This window comes from Agelaius phoeniceus, chromosome 17 (genome assembly GCF_051311805.1).
Source record: "Agelaius phoeniceus isolate bAgePho1 chromosome 17, bAgePho1.hap1, whole genome shotgun sequence".
NCBI classification, from domain to species: Eukaryota; Metazoa; Chordata; class Aves; order Passeriformes; family Icteridae; genus Agelaius; species Agelaius phoeniceus.
In genome coordinates this window covers 15,310,751-15,332,608 of record NC_135281.1, presented here as the reverse complement: position 1 = coordinate 15,332,608, position 21,858 = coordinate 15,310,751, and the positions used below count along the sequence as shown (strand labels likewise).

Below are 21,858 nucleotides of genomic sequence, written 5' to 3'. Positions count from 1 at the left end.
AAACACAGAAACACATCAGGCCACAGCCCTTGGCTTGGTGCTCGTGCTGCTGCAGGGAAGTGGAAAGTCAAAACAACACCCAGCAGGATAAATTGGAAAGAAAGGCTTGTCTGCAATTCACGTTTCCTGTGTTGCCATCCACGGTACCATTAATAAAGGATTGAATAGTCTAAAATGAAATCTCTCATGCCCTCTTCAATTTCTGATTGATTTTACAAACTCACTATGCAAAAGCCAGAATAGCCTCCATTCGGAGGCTCTCTACATTTCTGACTTTTTAAAACCCTGTAATTGTCCCAGTGCTTCAGGAGTGGGGGCCAACCTGTGCATTTCCAAACCAGTGTGCATGCCAGAACCATACTTCAGCTGCAGGCTCAGCTGGGTCCCCAAAGCAGCTCCCTGCATCTGTGCAGAGCCCACTGCACTCAGTGGTAGATTGGCTTGTGGTGCTTAAGCCCAAGGCAGAAGTCTGGTTTCAACAGTAAATTTCAGGTTCATGCTCCTCCTCTGGCAGGGTTTCTCTTGGATTGCTCTCTTGTTTTCCATCAGTCAAACTCCTTTGCTTTGTGGAGAATTGTGTTCTCTGCCATATGTCTCCAGATTCCAAGTCCCAATATAAGTAACAGACATATCCTTCAAAGCAGCTGTAGAAAATCACCCAGACAGTTCATATACAGAAAAATTCCCTTCCTTTCCCCCTCAAGCTGGTGTAATGTAAACACCACGAGTGAGTAAATCTGGGTATAACCAAAAGCTGGAGGATGTGTTTGGAGGGAGAAGGACAAACTCCAAGGAGGACTCTGAATGCTGCATGCAGAGGTTTGTCCCACATCACAGGATGTGCTCTGAAGGGACCAGGCTCCATCACTCATCAGCCAACACTGAGTCCATCAGAGAGGGTTCTGGGGAGCAGCTCTGCCCTCAGCCTGCCCTGATCCCTGCAGTGATCCCATGGCTGCATCAGCCAGGCTCCATCACTCATCAGCCAACACTGAGTCCATCACAGAGGGTTCTGGAGAGCAGCTCTGCCCTCAGCATGCCCTGCTCCCTGCAGTGATCCCATGGCTGCATCAGCAGGCTCCAAGCCCAGAAGGGTCAGTGCAAGGCTCTTTCCTGGCCCTGCTCTGCCCTGGGGAGCAGCCTCCTCCCCACCTGCTGCCTGCACAGAGCTGCTCAGCACATCCCAGGGGATGTGAGAGTGTTGTGCTGGTTCTGGGCTGGTCCACAAGCACAGGGAGTTACTGCCAGTGAGCAGCTTTGGGGACCAGCACCCAAAGCAGGAGCAAAAGCACTCCTGGATTTCCAGGAGCCTGTTCAGGAGCAGCCTCTCATCCTTCCCTGGGCTGGGTTTAAGCTCCCACCTCTTGCCTGTTCTGTGGGCTGTGCCAAGCTGAGGAACACAGCTGGGCAAAGCAGGCAGAGCCCTGCAGAACAAGGAGTGACAGTGACAGCAGAGCCAGCAGACACCTGCAGGCAAAGAGGGGCTGGGCACGGCCAGGCACTCCCCAGCTCAGGGGAGCAGAGTCCATGGGACCCCAGAGCCTCAGGAGGATCCACAGAAATCTGTCACACAAAGTTCAGGTGCCTCTCAAATCAATCCACACAGCTCTTACATTGCCTTGCTTTGAAAAGATCCCCCCTGACACCCTTCATCAGAGCTCAGACTTAGATCAAGGCTGAAGTTTCAAAACATTTTCCATCCTTCCCTCTAGATTTGAGATGTTTGTAAGTCTGTGAACTGTCACCCCATCAAAAGGAGCATTAGCCTGAAGAAAGCATGCAACTTACTGAAAAATGTAATTGCATAACAAGCTGTTAAAGGAAGAAATAAAAGGAATAGCCTTGTGGTTATTGACCACATCCCTCATCAAGGCTAAGCCAGATTCCCAGGATCTATTTTTCAGCTCTTTAACCTGGGAAACTCAGTTCATGGGTATAAGGGAGGAGGAAAGTGCAGGAGCAGCTGCTCTGAAGCCCACCATGGCTCTGAAAGCCTTTGGAGCACACAGATATGGAACAAACACACCAGGCAGAGCCTCGGCAGGGAACAGAAAGGGGAGAATTATGAGAAGACTCCTGAAGTGAAATCTGTGGCACTCAGCTCTCGATGTGGAGGACTGTGGGAAATGTAGAGACCCCAAAACTCTGAAATTGCCCAGATTGCCTGGACCTGGCCACGTGTGTTTATAACCCAGTGCCATTCTGGATCCCCAAGAGCTGCACTGTTGCAATTCAGCAGAGGCCAGAGATGCCCTGGCCCTCACATGGGCATGGCCCAAGTCGTGTCAGCCCCTCTGGGGTCATTTGCTTCTGTGGCTGCCCAAAGCTCAGGCCCCAAGGCCACTGCCCTGCCCTGCTCTAATGCTCTGCCCCTCTCAAAGAACCCACAAGCACAGCTTCCACCTCCCTGAGAATGAAGAGAATTTGAATAAAGCACCATTCAAGGGGTTATCACTTCAAATCATGCCAGCAGAGTCAGTGCCCCTCGATACACACTTGCACATGGATTTTTTGTGGTGACCTAGAAATCTCACAGCTCATTTCACACTCTGAGCAGAGGACCATAAGTTGGATGTCAATAAAACATTTTATTTGTAAGGAAGACTTACAAATGCAGTTGTTTAAACAGAGGGTTTGCTAGCTGGAGTGTCTGTAGAAAAGTGCTGAGCTACACAAGTGCCCCTGAGAAGAAGCATCTGGACCCATCTCAAACTGTACCCTCCCTTTAGGGCAGAAATAAATCAGAAAAGGATCCTGACAAAGCTCAGCTCAAATCTGCCTCCAACCTGAAACCTCTGCTGTGCAGGCCAGAGGGTCCAATCTCATGAAAGCAGGATTGTGCCCTGGGGAGCAGAGGAAGGTGGATGGAGCAGAGAGCCAGGGCTGCACGGGCACAGCAGGACAGATGCAGGAGTTATTGCCAGGGACAGTGGAGCCACAAAGTGCTGGGAAAGCAGCAGCCTCTGGGCAAGGCCCCACGGAGCTGCTGAGCTTGGGAACAGCTCCCACTGCCAGGGACGCTGGCTGGGGGCTTCAGTGGGGGCATTTGTACCATTCAGGGCTCAGAAGTGGATATTTCAGATGGAATGGGCAGGTTTGTGTGGGCTGTGTCCTTGCTCTGTTTGCTGTGGCCTGCAGGTTCTGTGTGTGCGGTGTCCGGGCGGGCTGGGGCTCCCTGGGCAGCCAGGCCTGCACCTCCTGCTCGCCCCCGCGGAGCCCAGCGGCCTCACCTTCCACAGACCCCATCGTGGTGTCTGCTTGTGTTTATGGCTAAACTTTTCCAGCCCTGCTCACGTCTTTAATTGTTTCTGGGCACAATGGTCTCAACAATTTCATGCGGAAAATATGACTCACCACTTGCACAACGTTTCTGCTCGTGTTTTGTGCTGTAAGTGAGTGGCCATGATTTGGTGTCAGCCTCTCAGAGAGGTCCACTGGGTGAATCCCTGCTGGAGGAAAGGGCTCCTGTTTCCCTAAGTTTGTGATGCTCCAGCTGGGAGCGGGCAGTGGGTAGGGGACGCTTTCCCCCGGCTCTGTTCCTGCACAAACTGCCCCAGCTCTGCTTCCCTGGCAGCCTGGGCAGGCTCCAGAGCTCACCATGGGCACCCCTGCTCTTCCCTGGCACGACAAAAGCCAGGCTGAAATCAGATTATTGTCACTATAGAAAATGACAATATCAATCTACAATAACAATATCAATCTACAATAACAATATCAATCTACAATAACAATATCAATAACAATTCCTGACAGACATCAGCTGTTCTTGGCTCCAGGGGCTGAGGCTCACCTGTGTGACCATGGACACCTTTTGTGGTTGTGACAATTTGCCTCCCACTGCCTGCTCAAACCTTCTCCTCACGCTTTTAGGCCCTTGTTATTTTTGTCCATCATTTCATTTGTAAACACTGCACTCGCTTTGCTTGGAAAGACAAGAGAGCAATTTTATCTTCTGGCTGTGGGAACCAAGCAGAGTTGATTTCATTCTGTACTATCACAACATGATATTTAATTCAGTGTGTGGGAAGCCCAACAGTTTATTGGAGGGACTGGAGCCCTCCTGCTGGAGCCTGGGGCTTAGGTCGGTGCCCATCAGGAGACTCCCTGTGCACAGCAGAGCACATCAGCTTGGTGCAGAGTTGCCACCTGGAATTGATGTCTTTGACAGCATGGTTTTATAAAATTCCCTCCATGACAGCCAAACAGAGGTGACACTGGGCTGTGCTGGTCTGCACCACCTCTGCTGAAACCCAGCTTGGACTGCACAGAGCCAAAATCAGCAGTGATTCAGTGCCTGGACATTTAGGGCCTTCAGAGACCTGCCCTGGACTTCAGGAATGAGCTGTGATTCCAAATGTTTAAAAAAAAATTCACTCAAAGCTGCTAGGTTGCCACTCTGCTTCCCTGAATTTGTTATAAATTCTAACAGAAGAACAGCTTTGCTGCTGGAATTGCATCAGGATCAGGGTTTTAGCTGGAAGAAATCCACACTGCAAGCACTTCATGGGTGAAAAGACAGCCCCAGCACAATTACACCAGAAAGCTTTAGCTCTGGGACTGACTTTGCAAGCTGGGCTATGTTTGCCTACATCACATTGATGTAATCACAATTATTTTGTTATTATTTTCCTTCTTGCTTGTTTCAAACCACAGGGACAGTGGCTTTGCCTGCCCCTCCTGTGCTGCTGAGGGTGCTGGCACAGCTGACAATGGCATTTCTCTTTTGTGATTCTGATAGAGGGAAGATCAGATTGCCACCCTGCAGCACAGCCCTGCCAGAGCCTCGGGGTGCTCCAGGCCTGACCCACCGAGGGTTTTGTGATTTCAGTCCCTGCCTGGGACTGGCAGTGCTGGGCATTGAGGCACCCAGAGCACGGCACGGGAGGGAGGTGAGAAGGGCTGAGGCAGCCCTGGGGTGCGATGGGGGCTGGGGCAGGCAGCACTGAGGGACCCTCTGGGCTCAGTCCCCTGGGAAAACTCACCCTGAGTCCAAGCCCTGCCTTCCAGCATTCCTCAGCAGAACCATTGACCTCAGGAGCAATGTCTGCTGTGCTGCATAAACATTCCAAATTTATCATCCAGACCCCTCACACTTCAAGTGGTTTTGTTCAGCCGTTTGACAAACATTCTATTTATACAGCTATGGGCAGAACTAAGAAAAAATTATCTTTCAAAAGAAGAAAAATAATTTGAATGTGGGAGACGCACAGCGCCCTTGATCTCAGGATACATCTCAAAATGGGTATTTCAGCACAACATCACACCCAAACAGGGATCTTTTCTTCAGACAAATCCAGGCTGTGGCAAGAGCTCCCAGCACCAGGATTGGCAGCAGAATGTGAGCAGGTCTGGTGCAATTCCTGCAGGGAATTCAGGGACTCTGCCCTGTGGAGCCCCTGCCGATCCAGATGGGAAATGTGTGCTGCAGATGGAGCTGTGTCTGCTAAAACAGGTCCCTGAAAAGGGACAGGAGGGACACCAGCAGCTTCCACCCGTTCAGCAGGCATCTCTGCTGGGTTAAGATTGAGCAACATGAGCAATTACAGCACAGTTCTGCTCTAGATGGAAGCTTTGGCTCCCCTGTGCAGCTGCACATGTCCCACAGAACTTCTTGACCTGAGCCTGTTGAACTCAGATCATGAGATGGGCCCTTTACTCTGCACCAAACTCACATCTGTCAGGTCCTATTGGGAAAATATCAAATGATTCAGGAACATAATCCCCACCCTCATAGGCACTTCAGGCTCTTAAGAGCAGCTTTGATTGATTTTTAATAAGAATTACATTCAGAGCTTGCATTGTTTAGAAAGACAGGACCTGAGTGTATAACTAGTTTTGGTACTTGTGCAAGTTTCACCTGTGCAGATCCAGCTCTTGAATGTATATTGAAATACTGCACATCTGACATACTTTCCTCCCAGCCATACTTGAGCCATTGAAAGAGAATCAGATAAAGAGCTTTGATCCAAGTTATTGCTTTACTCATCAGGCCCTCCCTCAGCTCCCTGCCAGCTTCTGGAAATGGCATTCTGGGGTCCAGGCTTCCCAGGCAGCAGTAAATTTCAATATCACAGGCAGAGCTCTCAGACAGCTTGTCCCATGCTGGAGGTCAGGCCTGATGGCCCCATTTTGGGGGCTCTTTGAACACAGGACTCCAATTTCAAGTCCAGGGCGAGCTGCTTTTCAAGGCTGCGCCCCAAATGTTCCTGTGTTTCCAATCACTTTCCATCCCAGCCCTCAGCTCCAAGTTCTGCTCTCAGTGGCAGAGTGCACATCCAGAGGAAATTCATCAGCCCTTTATTCCAGATTCCCAGCAGAATCCAGCAGCAGGAGCTGGCCTGACCCAGTGAATGACCTGGAAATGATTTTCCAAGGCACGGGGCCGTGGCCTCTGGGTGCCTCCAGCAGCAGCAGCAGCTGCCAGGGAGCCCTGGGGAGCTCAGCAGGGCTCACCCATGGGCAGTGCCCTTTTCCTCATGGAAATGTGGTTCTGGGGGTCCCAGCCGGCTGTGAGCCCCTGCATTGGACTCAGAAACTCTGCCTATAACCCAGAGCTGCCCCCATAACCCAGAGCTGTGCCCCCATAACCCAGGGCTGCCCCCATAGCCCAGAGCTGCCCCCATAACCCAGAGCTGTGCCCCCATAACCCAGAGCTGTGCCCATAACCCAGATCTGTGCCCCCATAACCCAGAGCTGTGCCCCCATAACCCAGAGCTGCCCCCATAACCCAGAGCTGTGCCCATAACCCAGGGCTGCCCCCATAACCCAGAGCTGTGCCCCCATAACCCAGAGCTGTGCCCCCATAACCCAGGGCTGCCCCCATAGCCCAGAGCTGTGCCCCCATAGCCCAGAGCTGCCCCCATAACCCAGGGCTGCCCCCATAGCCCATAGCTGTGCCCCCATAACCCAGAGCTGTGCCCATAGCCCAGGGCTGCCCCCATAGCCCAGAGCTGCCCCCATAACCCAGAGCTGCCCCCATAACCCACAGCTGTGCCCATAACCCAGAGCTGCCCCCATAACCCAGGGCTGTGCCCATAACCCAGAGCTGTGCCCCCATAACCCAGAGCTGCCCCCATAACCCACAGCTGTGCCCATAACCCAGGGCTGTGCCCATAACCCAGAGCTGTGCCCCCATAACCCAGAGCTGTGCCCCCATAACCCAGAGCTGCCCCCATAACCCAGAGCTGTGCCCATAACCCAGAGCTGTGCCCATAACCCAGAGCTGCCCCCATAACCCAGAGCTGTGCCCATAACCCAGAGCTGTGCCCCCATAACCCAGAGCTGCCCCCATAACCCACAGCTGTGCCCATAACCCAGAGCTGTGCCCCCATAACCCAGAGCTGTGCCCCCATAACCCAGAGCTGCCCCCATAACCCAGAGCTGTGCCCATAACCCAGAGCTGTGCCCCCATAACCCAGAGCTGCCCCCATAACCCAGGGCTGTGCCCCCATAGCCCAAAGCTGCCCCCATAACCCAAAGCTGCCCCCATAACCCAGGGCTGTGCCCCTGCTCTGCCCTCCATGGCCCAGCCCTGGCCCCTCTGTGCTCAGTTCCCAGGTGCTGGGGCCCTCTGGACTCTGCCTTCCCTGCTGGGCAGGCACAGCTCCATTTCCCCCAGTCCCAGGTGATTTAGGAGCACACCTGGCCGTGCTGCCCTGGTTCCATGCCCAGCTTGCTGCCAGCCTCCAAGGCTGCACTGGGGGCTCAGGGGCTGCCAGGCTGGCACTGCCAGACCTGCAGGTCCAGCTCAGCCTGCCTGGCAGGACACTCCCAGCCCCAATCTCCAAGCTGGGCAAGCAGAAGGAGCTGAGCAGAGCAGTTTACAGTGGTGCACAGGCTCCTCCATTTGGGACAAGGAAAACTTGTCTGGCACTGAATCCCAGCAGCTCTGGCCTTGAGAGATTCCTCCTTAACAATGATGAGCCCAAGGATCCTCCCTGTGTCCTGCAGAGCTCAGTGTCCCTGTTTCCCCAGCCTGTGCCTCAGGTGTGCTCCAAACCCTGCCAGGTGTGCTCCTGTCTGCAGGCAGCCTGGCCATGCAGGAGCCACTCCAGCTTAATCCTGACACAAGGAAGGTCCTGCACCTCAGCCTCAGGGCTCTGGGGAGTCCCAGGGCTAAGTTTCAATGGCAGCACATGATGGACAGATAAATGCTTTGATTATTACACTGAGAAGGGTGTTTAACCAAATGTGATGACAAACTTCCAGCAGGAGTCAAAGCTGATGTCCAACAGCATGGGGGATGTAATTTGTTATCTCCAAAACCTGAATTCTGTGAATCACAGCAGCCTGGTGCTTCTGAAGTGGGCCAAACCCTGTGTCATTTACCTGTCTGACCAGGAAAACTGTCCCTTTACAGGGAATTGAGCCACCCAGCCCATTCCTGGGCAATCATGGTTTATTGCCATGAATGTTACCAAGATCATCTTGTGCCATAGAAATAAAGAAGTTGCTAAGTTAGGATCAGTATCCCAAAGAACACTGGAAAAAGAGGAAAAGTATATAAAATTTTGCAGAAGAGATAAATAGAAGGGACAAGAGGTTTATGCTTTAAAGCCAAATATTTACTTCTGGGAAAACCCAAGAATCTGAATGGATGTGGGTATATCTGTACTTTTCCCTTCACTTCTTACCAGTTCCTAAAACACATGCTCTGACATTCATGGCCCCACATTTTTTACACTGTTACTCTCTGCTTTTATTTGGTTTGGGCTTGCTTTTAATGAGGTGAACTTTGCACAGCCCAGCTCTAGCTCCTATAAAATCTGTGTCTTAAATGGCCAGATTCAGTGATTTTTCTGTGGAGAGGAAAAAGCCCCCACACTAACCACACTGCTGTACTTGGAACCAGATGTCTCACCCCCCTTAAACTGAGCTAATGAGGACAGGAGGATGGTCAGGAAAACTCCTGTGGAATTGTGGAAAGAGTGCTGCAAAGCCTGATGCTCCCACAGAGGGGAAAGGGAGGGGGATGGCAATTCCAGGAGGAAAATCTGCAGTGCTGCACTTGCACCCCAGAGCCCTGCTCACCCCTAAACCACTTCCACCCCTTAGCCCACACAGGAGCCCACAGGGAGCAGGGTCCCCAGTGCTGGAGCTGCCCTGACCCTGCTGAGCCCATCTCAGACCCCAGTGCTGGAGCTGCCCTGACCCTGCTGAGCCCATCTCATACCCCAGTGATGGGACCTGCCCTGACCCTGCTGAGCCCATCAGAAACCCCAGGGATGGGAGCTGCTGTGACCCTGCTAAATCCATCTCAGACCCCAAGGCTGGAGCTGCCCTGACCCTGCTGAGCTGCCCTGACCCTGCTGAGCCCATCTCAGACCCCAGTGTTGGAGCTGCCCTGGCCCTGCTGAGCTGCCCTGACCCTGCTGAGCCCATCTCAGACCCCAGTGCTGGAGCTGCCCTGGCCCTGCTGAGCCCTCTCAGACCCCAGTGCTGGAGCTGCCCTGACCCTGCTGAGCCCATCTCAGACCCCAGTGATGGGAGCTGCCCTGACCCTGCTGAGCTGCCCTGGCCCTGCTGAGCCCATCTCAGTCCCCAGGGCTGGCTCTGCTCCCCTTTGTATTCTCCAGCTCCAAAGGGACTCCAAACTGCTCCTCCCAAGACTCCTGTAAAACATAAAGCAGACCAATTCTTGAGGATCGGACGCTGTGAAAACCATAACTTCTGATAGAAATCTGACTGAACAAGAGCATTTTTCTAAATTAACTTGCCCACCAGTGTGTTTTTTAAATATTCTGAGTCCCCTGCTGCTAGCTGAGGAAGAGATAAGGTTTTTAGGGCCATCACTTTGCCCTCAGAGCCACTGGGAGCATTGCCATCACTTCAGAGATGCTCAACGAGCCCTTGGAGGTCATGACTTGGCACTCAGACTGGAAAAATAGAGAAGTGTGGCTTTCTTTCTTTTTAGAAAAGCTGCATCAGATTCTCCCTCTGGTGCCAAGCTCAAGCTCCTTTAAAACAATGATTCTTGATTCGTTTTCATGTGCTCCTCATCAGCCCTTTCCCTGCAGCGTGGAGCAGGTCCCTGCACTGAGCCACAGCAGCAAGAAGGAATCTTCTGCTGAATAAAGTCTTGTGAGACACAGTCACTACATGCAGAGGAAACTGGGCTTAGTGGGGCCCTGGTTCCCCTGGGGACTCCCATCATATAAATTATTAATAATAAAAATAAACATTGGCTAGCTTGAACTTCTCTTCATTCCCTTAGAGCTTATTTTTGTGATGGAATTAGCTAAATAAAGCCCACTTGAAAGAATGTTTAATTGCAAACTATCCAAGGAAAACAAAATGGAACTAATTGGTTCTTAGATATTAAACATTCAAAAGAAGATGGCTTTGGAAACAGCTGAAAGGCTAATGTGCATTAGGATACAAATGGTGCAGTGAGCAGCTGAGGAAAATGCAGTCTAAACTGGACTACATTTACTTTTAAACCAGATATTCAAGTTTAGTCAGTCTGGCCCTGCCTAGAAGAAAGCTTTGGATTGTTTCAAGCCTAAACAGAATTGCAGCAGCAGCACTCTCTGGAAAGTTATAAAATCAGAGGGGGCAAACTTGTGCACTGACTTCTGGGCATCATTTGCCCAGGAAACCCTAAAAAACCCCACCAAACCTACAGGGATTGCTGCTCCCTGGAGTGCCCCTGAAAGCTCCTCCAGCCTGAAGAACACGTCCTAGCAGGGGCTGATCCATGTGGCTTTTTTAAAGCAGCTGTTTCCTGCTCTCCAAAGGAGGGTGGCTGTGCTTCCACTGCCTGAGACCTGCCCTGGCCTCTCCACAGCCCCTGCCCTCGGCCCTGGGCTTTTGTCACTGCTGTTTGATTCAGGTGTTTCACAGGCAGCAAATGGAAAATGTCAAAACTCCCTTCTCATACTCCTCAGAAGTTCAAGAGTTGCCACATTTGTTTCAGAAGTGTTTCCAGCAAGTGATGGCTCCAACGTGACTGAAATTTGCAAACAAGAAAAACCCCTCTGCATTAAAAGGGAGCAAGAGTAGATGAGTTATAACAAGAATCATCCAGCAAAGACAATTTTAAAACTAATGAGTGGCAGAAGAGCGTTTCCCTGGAGGAGCCCAGTGTGGAACCAGGCTGGTGCTCAGCCTCTGAAGGGACACTGCCTCACCAGCAGCATGTTTACCTCCCCCCTTATCAATGGGTGACAGTGACGAGGCCTCTGCCAGAGATAACAAATTCCTGGAAATGGCAGGGCCCCCAGAACACCCAGCCCAGGCACACCAGAGCTGCTCCCTGGAAGAAAAGGGCAGACACAACTGGAAGTGCTAAGCAGAAGTTGCTCAGCAGGATCAGGCAAGATCAAACCACTTCAACATTTAGGCCAAAAGCTAATGTAATTTAAGGTCCCTTGAAATGTTATGAATACCATCAACAAACACGGCGAGAGTCACTCATGAAAATGCATTTCAGCTTTGTGCACAAAAAATCAATCAGCTCTCTGTCTCAGACTTCTTCAAAGACTGTGAACCCAATTGTTTGTTCCCTGAGGACCCAGGGCTTTCACTGCAACTAACACATCTGCTTAGTGTTTCCTATTTTTCAGCATCACAAGGAGTTTTTCTTAGACCTTGGATGGTTTGCTCAGCACCTATGGGCCAGTGATCTCCTGAACCCCTCTGGAGATGCTCTGCAGAGCTGAGGACAATGCACAGAGCAGGGACCCTCCTGGCAGAAAGGCACCCTTGGGATGTCTTCCAAATTCAGAAATGGCCATTCAGGTAGGAAACATTGACAAGTGACAGCAGTGCACTAATGAAGAACCAGGGCCAAACCCAGAGTGAGCCAGTTCCAGCAGCAGGGCAGGCAGTGCACTCCTTGTCCTGACAGAAATGTGGAGTTTTGCTCCATGAGACTTGGCTTCCTCAGGACAGATATTTTACAGGAAGATACAGTTTTACTGTACTGTAAACATAATTTGACAATTACGGGTCAGAGTATCCTCCCTTATTGCTTTAAGTGAAACTAAAAGTAGTCAAATTCATACATAGACACACATGGAAAAGATTCATCATGTGTTACTACAGCTCTGGGGAAAACAGCACAGAAATTATGTCTGGAGTGGAGAAGATGCAGTGTGTGTTCTCATGCAGAGCCTTCTCCTGCAGAGCATGTTCTCCTCACAATTGTGGTTTTGTTCTTGAAGAACCAGAGCTCAAGCAATTTTGAGATACTTTGCATTGCTACTTAAATGTTTTGCACTTCTGCTGTTTGTTTGCAGGCAGATGGGATGCCCAAACTCATTTTCTAAGGTTATTTAAATTCTTCTTTATTTGTTAACAAATGATGTTGTTGCACAACACATTGGCATGTGAACCCTTCAGAAGAAGGGAGAGGCACAACTCGGCCTCAGTGGAATTAGGAAGGAGCTGCAGTGACCTCAGCAGAGCTACACAAAGGACAGCTCAATTGTCCCTGCTGTCCTGACTGGAGGAACATTTCTGTCTATCAGGGCTCTCCAGAGGGGACCTCACCTGCCAGGGCAGTGTCTGGGCTCCATTTCAGACAACAGTGACACATTTCCATCCCTCTGGCCATTTGGTGCTGCACTAACAGCCCTAGGAAATGTGCAGTTACATTTACAACAGACTTACACAACACTGTGTTACTGCAGGACTCAAACCCAGGCACTTCCACACGTGATCCACCCAATGTAAATGCTCTTCTCTTCTCTGCCATTCCAAAAACCAGGTCACTAACTCATTACAAACCTCTTGCCTTCAAAACTTTAGCAAAGCCACTGAACTTTCTGTCCAGATCAAGTCTCAGCCACGTGCCCTGGGCTGCATTGGGAATATCCCTTTGGAAATCCCCAGCCTGCTAGTTTAACTTTACAGAGCTCAGCAAACAAAATCTTTCCTTACAATCTGGAGAAATCTTCTAAATTCTCTCTGTGAAATTTCAGTTACATAATGGGAACATCTCAGAAATCCAGTGCCCAGGGAAAGGGAAGGTTGTGGAGGTGGTGTTGTTCTGCACCAGTAAAAGTACAAACCTATTCACACCAACACTAAAGCAGAAACATTCAGATTTTAAAGCACACTGAGGCCTTGGAATTGCCTCCCTGTTTATCTGTTCAGGCCCAGTATTGGAAAATTATATTTCCCTCTTCAAGTCTGTAGCAATTTCAATAATAAAACAGAGGTTATGTAAGTGCAGAGAATTATGGAACAATGTAAGTGGAAAATACATAGTTTTACATTTATTTGAATAGCTCAAGTACAGCTGAACTGACATTATTCACACTTTCCAGTCTTAGTCAATACTGGATTGAAACCAAGCACAAGACATTTCAGGCCCAAAGGAGGTTTTTAAGAAAATTACAAGTACCTATATTTCCAGTTTACAGTGCCTGTCTGGGAAAGCTGCACTGCCTAAGGGAACAGCAAGCTGCCTTCTCATGGCATCAAACAGCAGAGATGTGAACTAATTAAGGGCACCTTTGGATCAGCCTGCGAACACAGGGCTGGTTCCACCCCAAAGAGCAGAAACCTGGATGCAAATACCTGCGGTGTCCCAGGCAAGCAGGGCTGCAGAGCCACATTTCCCTCTGCAAGCTCATTTCTAACCTGGGCAGACACAAGCTCCAGGCCCAGCTCTGCATTCCTTCCACACCCAGGGCTGGAGCTGTGCCTGCAGAAGGAATGCAAGAGAGAAATGAGTTTCTTATCGGCCTGGCAGATCTTGTTGGGTGATGTAGATGCCTGTGGAGCTGCCAGGACTCCAGTGTGGGACATGGCATGCAGCCTAACTCCAGACTGCAAGCCAGGGCACTTGGAGTAAGGTTAAACTGCTTTCTAAAGCACAAGAAACTGCTCCTGACTCAGGGATACCTGGACATATCTCTGCTAGAAAGAATTGTCATCAAAGGAAAAGTGAAGATCCCAGATTTGTACAAGAATGAGTAAAAAAGGGAATAAATTGTGCATTTCCAGACTCAGGGGCATTTGAAAGTCTGGCTATGGGAAAATAGATTTAATAATCATGACTCTCCCAGAGGGGTATCCTCAACACACAAATAAGGACAGGAGGTTTCTCAGGACAGCCCTGTGTGTCCATTCCCTCCCAAGTCATGGGCAGCACCATGCATACAGCTGCATATGGCAAATCTTTCCATCCCTCCAGAGACCCAAACTTCACCTTGGCTGCTGGTGAGATAAAGCAGTCATGGCTCTTTCAGTTCCACAGCCAGCAGTATTTCAAAATGTGCGGGGACAAAGACCTCCCAAATGCATGAAGCACAAAGAGCTGTGGGAACAAGGCTCTTGATGTCTGGGCTGTGGCCTCTGGGAAATTTTGCCAGGGCTGGGACCCTCCTGGATGTTCCTCTCATTACTCTCCCCAAACAGAATGCAAACCTGCAGGATAAGGATGTCATGCTGTGGTCAGGAATGTCAAAAGGACATGTTAAGGTAATTCACATTGCATTTTGTTCAGAGAAATATTTTCATAGCAGCTGAGAAAAGAGTGTGTTGAATAGAGCATTCACTGGTTTGAGAAAAAGAAATGCTAGCTAAAACCAAGGGCTTTGGCTACTTTAAGGTTTCCTAGGCAAGATTAAATCAAAATATTTCCTGTAAACATTCCCCCTTTTCATCAGCATGTCAGTTGTAGTAAGGAGAATGTGATCCTAATTCTCAGCATCCAAATCTGGGGTAACTACAAAGTCAAATGTTTTCTTACTTTCACAGAAACAACTGTGACTGGAAATATTTTCCAAAGCATGTTGCAAGTGGAGGTAAGTAAATCAGCTAGCACACAGCACATTTTTAAAGGAAAAAAGTTTCTAAAAATGAATCAGGATTTAATAAAAAATGTCTCTGAGGTACATAAGTCATGCCCATAATAGAGTATTTTTCAATTTTCAACCCTGTATAGAGAATTTTAAACCAATAGCAGATGTAGGAAACAAAAGCAAAATTGTCCCTTATTCTCTGCCGTGCACACACACACAGATAGAAACAGGGAAACCAAGGGGAGGCTCTCAAACATTTTCCACAAGAAAGACAATTTGCTCACAATTCCTTCTCCCTTTAAATTGTTTCTGTGGCAACACATCTGGTGCTGTAGTCCTGGGCCAGAACATGAACTATCCTGCAAGAAGAAAGTGATGTTGTTGTTCTGTGTGCGAGGACGTGAGGCAGAGAGGGATCTGTGAGCACATGGAACCAGGTCACCCCTGTGCCTCCCCTGGCACACAGAACAGCAGCCATGGCTGTTTGTGCACAGCTCAGAGCTGCACGTTTTAAAGCATTTCAGCAACGGTCAGAGAAAACTCTCATGGTAAACACACTCTGTAAGCCAGGGGGTTTTAAACTAAAATGATGAGTGCTCTGCTACTGCTGTTCCTACCGTGTGAAATAAATCAGTTATGCAGCTGAGAGGAACCAGGTTCATTCCCTCATCATAAACATGGCTCTCCCTGTGCAATGGAGCAAGGCTGGTGTTGATCTCTGATCTCCAGCCCTGCACAAACACTGCTGGATCACCACCATTCACACCTGACCTGTCAGGAGCCACGAGGCCAAGACCCCTCAAGTGTCTGTAAAACTCAGCTGCCCCTCCCAGAATCACAGAATCACTAAAGGTGGAAAATCCCTCCCCGAACACCAAATCCAAGCTGTGCCCATCCCCGCCCTGTCCCCAGGGCTCTGAGTGCCACCTCCAGGAATTCCTTGGACACCTCCAGGGATGGGCACCCCAGCCCTCCCTGGGCAGCCCCTGCCAAGGCCTGAGCCCCCCTCCAGTGAAAAAATTCTCCCCAAAACATGCAGCCCTGGGCTCTTCAAGCTCTTGAGAACAAATAGATTTTACATTATGGAAATAATGGAAGTGGATTTTTGCTACTTCATCAAGCAGATCAGGGATGGATTCACGGAAAGAACATATTGAATGAGCAATAAAATGTTACTGACACAGTTACTGTCCCAATAATAATTGCATATGTTTTCCATAAAATAGTTTTTATTATTTAATTTGAAACAGCTAAATTCCCATCTAGAGCAGTTACATATAAATCTGTTTGCTAACTACACTTAGGGTATTCCTGTATTAATTACAAGATCATCTCAGTGTTCTGATCTTCTGAATTACTGGTGATTAAATGCCTTGTCTGTCTGAAAACCAAGTTTTTGCCCTGAAAAGTTGAACTGAATAAAAACGATAGTTTTCAGGCACTCTGTCTTTGAAGACATACTGGTTTAAAGCAATCTGTCCTCAGGGAGAATAAACTGGCAGCAGAAATGGAAAAGTTGAAAAAAGTGGATAAGACCTGGTATTTCATAAATATGGATGTCCCTTCTGTGCTTCTGGAGGCAGCATCCAGGGCTGGGAACTGAAGCCAGGGCCCCGAGCACCTGTAGCCATTAAAGGCTGGCTGACATCCTCTGCACTACTCAGTGTCCATAATTCTGGATTGTCACCAGCCAATCACCTTCCAAAACCCAGTGCTGGCCAGCAACAGTCTGGATAATTCAACTCTGTCTGCTCCCTCAGCCTTTTGGCTAAGATCAAGTGTGCAGATTCAAATAATATTAAACCTACTATTTTACACAAATTATGTCCTTCAGTTCCAGTCTTTCTATTTATTTCATCCAAATGCAACAAATTAATAACCCTTCAGAGACAGTTCCCCCTCCCTTGCTTTATCTTGGATAACTTTCTATACGCAGAGCCTCTGCCTTGTCCTGGTGCTCTGTGACCCCACATTGTCACTCCTCAGAGCCCTGAGGGACACATGAGGATCACAACTTTCCCCTGCCCTCAGACTGAGCCTGGTTTCCCTTTCTAGAGTGGCTCTAGTCCATTCTCAGACTCTTTGTGAGGATATTGCAAAGGAGCATTTGTGAAGGAATTCATGAGCTGGGAAGGCAGTAAAGTGGCATTGGTGGATGTGTGTTACAGGATCCCAGCTCCCTGCCTGGATTGCTCCACAGGAACCCAGGGCTGGGGACAGCACTGCAGAGCAGCTGTGCAGCTGCTCTTTGTCCTGGCAGGAGGAAACCATCCCATCTTGCCCTGTCCCTTGGGGAAGCCATTCCATACCCCCCTCCTGGCCTCCCTCCCCACAGCCCTGCCCGTGCTGCTGCCAGAGCAGCCCTGCAGCTCCAGAGCAGCCCTGGCCCAGGATGAGCCCTGGCAGCTCAGGGAAGCCCTTCCATTCCCCCAGAGGGTACCCGGGCTGTAGCTGAAGGGGAAAGCTGCCAGGTTAATGTGCACCACCAGCTCACACCTGTTGCATCCCACACGTTCCTCTCCAGACCTGGGGCACAAAGAGGCTGGGCCTGCCACTCCAGGGCAGCTCCAGCCCTTTCTGGCAGGGTTTGTGCAGCTTTTCCTGCGCTGCTCCACGTGGTGCTTGTGTCAGGCACTGTGCAGGAGTCAGAGCAGCAGCAGGGAAGGGATGAACTGCATGGCACAGGAACACAAGAGAGGAGCTCCCCACTGCACACTCCTTCAGCCACAGCATCTCTGGTGAGCCTCTCCAGCCAACATGCAATATTCCCTCAGACATATTTTGCGCTGTTTACTACCCTTGCAAATGATCTTCCTCTGCTTTTCTTGGTTTTAATTAAGGGTTTTCCAAAAAGGAAAAAAAAAAAGTAAAGCACCTCATCAATAGGTGTAGCTCCCATTTTGCAGCTGTGAAAACACAGGTATGGACAGATTTAGTCTTGATCCCAACAAAGGAAATGACTGAATCAGGAGTTTGAGTACTGGTGGTGGTTCAATACTCAAGAAATGGCTCCAGAAATGTATAACCTTATTTTTCAAACTCCTTCAAGATTCTTTGGTTCATTAACAACTCTACTTCCATATGGCCCAACTTATTTAAAACACTTTTTAAAAGGGGAAATTAAACTCCGTCTGAATCAAAATGTAACTGGGCTGTGACCCAAAACCTCAACTTGTATTTACACGAATAAGCAATAAAAAAAAAAAAAAGAAGGCAAATAAAATGTAGTCTTTGCACAGACAAAGAGAGTTAACTAAAATACAACCAGCTCATGCAACAACACCTCCGAAAGGCAAACTGGGATGGCATAAACCTCACCCTGCTCCTCTCACAGTCCACCTGCCCCAGCCAGGTGCTGTCCTGCCGGGGTTCCGGCTGTTTCACCCCGGCTAAAAGCTACCGAGCGTCCCTGCGGGGCTGCAGCTCTGCAGGAACCCTGGCATGCCCTGAGGTTTGCCCGCTGACAGCCCGGGGACCGCATCCCCCGCCGGTGCCCCCTCCTGGCCCAGGTGTCCGTGTCCTGCCAGTGATGTCCCCTGCTGGCCCCGCAGCTCTCCCGCGCCCGCTCCGTGCCCAGCTGTGCCCAGCTGTGCCCTACCTGTGTCCCACCTATGCCCAGCTGTGCCCTACCTGTGTCCCACCTGTGTCCCACCTGTGCCCAGCTGTGCCCAGCTGTGCCCTACCTGTGTCCCACCTGTGTCCCACCTGCGCCCAGCTGTGCCCAGCTGTGCCCTACCTGTGTCCCACCTGTGCCCTACCTGTGCCCTACCTGTGTCCCACCTCTGCCCAGCTGTGCCCAGCTGTGCCCTACCTGTGTCCCACCTGCGCTGGGGGCGCGCAGCGCGGCTCGGCTCCGCTGCCGTGGCGGCTGTCGCGGCTGTCGCGGCTGTCGCGGCTGTCGCGGCGGGTGCGGAGGGCCCGGACAGCCGCCCTTATCGCCGCTTATCGCCGCCCAGCCGGGCTCCGCTTCCAGGAAGCCGCGGCTCCGGAGCGCTCGTTTGCCGCTGGATGCCGAGCGCTCCGCGCCGCTCGCTGCTCCCCTTCGCTCCCCTCCCTCCTTCCCTCCTTCCCTCCCTCCTTCCCTCCCTCCCTCGCTCCCCCTCGACCCCCCTGGCGCTGGCAGGGGCGCTGGGAACGCGGTCACGGCCCGGACCCTCTGCTGTTCACCAGCAGCGTCCCGGGCGCCCTCTCGCTCCTCCAGCGGCGGCTGCCCCGGGCCGGGACGCCCTCCCTGCCGGCCGGGGACAGCCCCGCTCCCCTGCTGCCCGTACCCCTCGGCTCCGGCCGCCTCTGCCGTGCCGGATCCCGCCTTTCCCACCTTCCCCAGCCATTGCTCCCTCCTCCTCTGCCCTCACCCCGCACTGCCTCTTCACCGTCCCTTTAAAGGTTCCCTCCTCTTGCAGCCCTCGGTCATACAACGCTAACCATCATCATCATCATCATCATCATCATCACCATCACCATCACCATCATCATCATCACCATCATCACCTTTCTTCCTCTCATTGCCTCCTGCCTTCCCCATCCCGCCCTTCCATGGCTGGGAGATGTCATCTGCTCACTTTGAGTCTCTGCTGAGCAATCCTGCTCGAGTCCTTCCTGCTGCACCCACTACTGACCTCCTTGTGGGGCAGGTGCCGCTCCTTGGGCAGGAGCTCCCCCCTGCCAGCCCTCGAGACCCCTTGCAGGCAGTCCTGGCAGGAGGAGGTGAAGCTGCCATGTGGAAGCAGCCTGGGATCTCCCTGCTCCTTGTCTCACCCCATACACTCACGCCTCTCTCCTGAACAATGCCCGGCCGGGCCTTTTACAAACAGCCCACACAAACCCGTCCCTGCCTGGGCACAGCACCTCGGCTGCCTCTGTGCCTCATCCATGTCCCATCTTCCCCTGGTTCCCAGCAGCACTTCCCCGTGCTGACTGACTGAGAGCACAGGCAGCCAGACACTCCCCACGGGGAAAATGAGCTGACTGCATGGAATTTGGCCATGCCCTCACCATAACTTTATTACTAATGGTGTTTTCTTCCCTTTGCACCATCCAGCTCACACACCCTGAAACCCACCCCACTGCAGGAGACTGAAACACAAAGTGAAGCTCCCAAAGCTCCAGCTGACCAGAGATCCCACACAAGAACCTCTCAGGGCAGGGTTACTGCTTTCCTTCTCAGTTCTTTATGCAGTTGGTCAGGATTTGTATTTTCCTGTGCACATTGTTAAAGGAAAGTCTGGAAGGAGGCAGAGGAAGATCTCTTGCACAGCTGAACATGCTTGTGAGGAGAGGCATGAGGGAACTGGCACACATGAAAGTGAGAGCAAAACCAGATGGGCAGATGGAATTGCCTGAGCCAACGACTCGAGCACCCTGGGTTTTATTTGTGTCAGAAAGAACTGTGCTGAGATGCAAGCAGAAGTGGGTTTCACACCAGGTCTTCAAAATGCCTGGGGCTTGGAGCCCTGCAAAGGGCAGTGGTGGAACACCATGAGTGTCACAGCTGGGGCACAAAGCAAGGAGATGCAAATCCGTGGATCTGTACAGGTGAGTACATGACTGTACAGTCATTGTAACTCCAACTCTTGGCTTGATTTCCCTGCCATTTGGGGGGGTATGGTCACACCCACGGAGTGCCTGAAGAGCCCTGCCCAGCAAACGCCTCTCAGCTGTCCTGCTGCTCCCTGGGGCTCTGCAGGCTGCCCAGGCAGGGCCTGTGTGCCAGCCTCAGGAGCTCCTGCAGCCCAGGACACAGCTGGGACACTGCTGTTCCTGCAGCCCAGGACACAGCTGGGACACTGCTGTTCCTGCAGCCCAGGACAGAGCCAGGACACTGCTGTTCCTGCAGCCCAGAACAGAGCTGGGACACTGCTGTTCCTGCAGCCCAGAACAGAGCTGGGACACTGCTGTTCCTGCAGCCCAGGACAGAGCTGGGACACTGCTGTTCCTGCAGCTCAGGACAGTGCTGGGACACTGCTGTTCCTGCAGCCCTGACCCCAGAGCTGGGACACTGCTGTTCCTGCAGCCCAGGACAGAGCTGGGACACTGCTGTTCCTGCAGCTCAGGACAGAGCTGGGACACTGCTGTTCCTGCAGCCCTGACCCCAGTGCTGGGACACTGCTGTTCCTGCAGCCCAGGACAGAGCTGGGACACTGCTGTTCCTGCAGCCCAGGACAGTACTGGGACACTGCTGTCCCTGCAGGCCAGGACAGAGCTGGGACACTGCTGTTCCTGCAGCCCAGTGCTGGGACACTGCTGTTCCTGCAGCCCAGGACAGAGCTGGGACACTGCTGTCCCTGGCCCCAGTGCTGGGACACTGCTGTTCCTGCAGCCCTGACCCCAGAGCTGGGACACTGCTGGCCCTGCAGCCCTGACCCCAGTGCTGGGACACTGCTGTTCCTGCAGGCCAGGACAGAGCTGGGACACTGCTGTTCCTGCAGGCCAGGACAGAGCTGGGACACTGCTGTTCCTGCAGCCCAGTGCTGGGACACTGCTGTTCCTGCAGCCCAGGACAGAGCTGGGACACTGCTGTCCCTGGCCCCAGTGCTGGGACACTGCTGTTCCTGCAGCCCAGGACAGAGCTGGGACACTGCTGTTCCTGCAGCCCTGGCCCCAGTGCTGGAACACTGCTGGCCCTGCAGCAGGGCCCTGGCCCCAGTGCTGGCCCCACAGCAGCGTGGAGCACACTGGGACAAGCTGAAATCAGCTGGCTTTGTAGGAGGACATTTGTCACAACACCAAATCTCTGCAGGAGCCCTGTGCAACCAGTTGCCCAAAAAAGCCATTGCTGTTAATGTCATTTCCTCCTAACCATGAGCCTCTTGACAAAATGCACAGAGCAGCCCCTCAGCAAACACCAATGGCCACGGTTCCCTCACTCCTGGTGCAGATTCCCCGTTTACTTCAGCTGAGGAATGGCTTTATGTGTTTTTATTCCAGTTTACTTTTTATGATCTTCATTTGCTGTGTCTTCATCTGGTGTGTTTATGTGGCTGGTGCTTGGTTTTCATTATTTTTAACTGCATTTCAGATCATTTGCTCTATGGTTTTGTTCACATTCTCCTTTTCCACGAAACTCTAATAAAACACTTGGCTACAGATTTCCCAAATTGAATAC

The 21,858-nt window shown here is 51.4% G+C and overlaps 1 protein-coding gene and 1 long non-coding RNA gene across 10 annotated transcripts in view; one reads left to right on the top strand and one right to left on the bottom strand.

Annotated features, from left to right (window-relative positions):
• The window catches only part of RIPOR3 (RIPOR family member 3), a 43,250-nt gene extending 24,542 nt beyond the window's left edge, over positions 1-18,708 (bottom strand). For 4 of the 8 annotated variants that reach the window (XM_054644135.2, XM_054644129.2, XM_054644134.2 and 1 more), the window contains exon 1: positions 18,565-18,708. The gene's annotated coding sequence lies outside the window, so the exon portion shown is untranslated. Of the gene's footprint in view, positions 1-13,524; positions 13,652-14,158; positions 14,251-18,383; positions 18,400-18,447; positions 18,464-18,564 lie in introns of those variants that run through there. The other 4 variants (XM_054644130.2, XM_054644132.2, XM_077187500.1 and 1 more) reach the window with 4 other exon arrangements.
• LOC129127496 (uncharacterized) lies at positions 11,199-21,855 on the top strand. 2 transcript variants are annotated; one of them, XR_013184582.1, is made up of 4 exons: positions 11,199-11,739; positions 13,361-14,430; positions 14,710-14,756; positions 19,157-21,855. It is a non-coding gene; the product is annotated as an uncharacterized LOC129127496 (long non-coding RNA). The 2 variants fall into 2 exon arrangements; XR_008535189.2 differs by having other exon boundaries at positions 11,200-11,739; positions 19,795-21,855.
• The last annotated feature ends 3 nt before the right edge of the window (positions 21,856-21,858 follow it).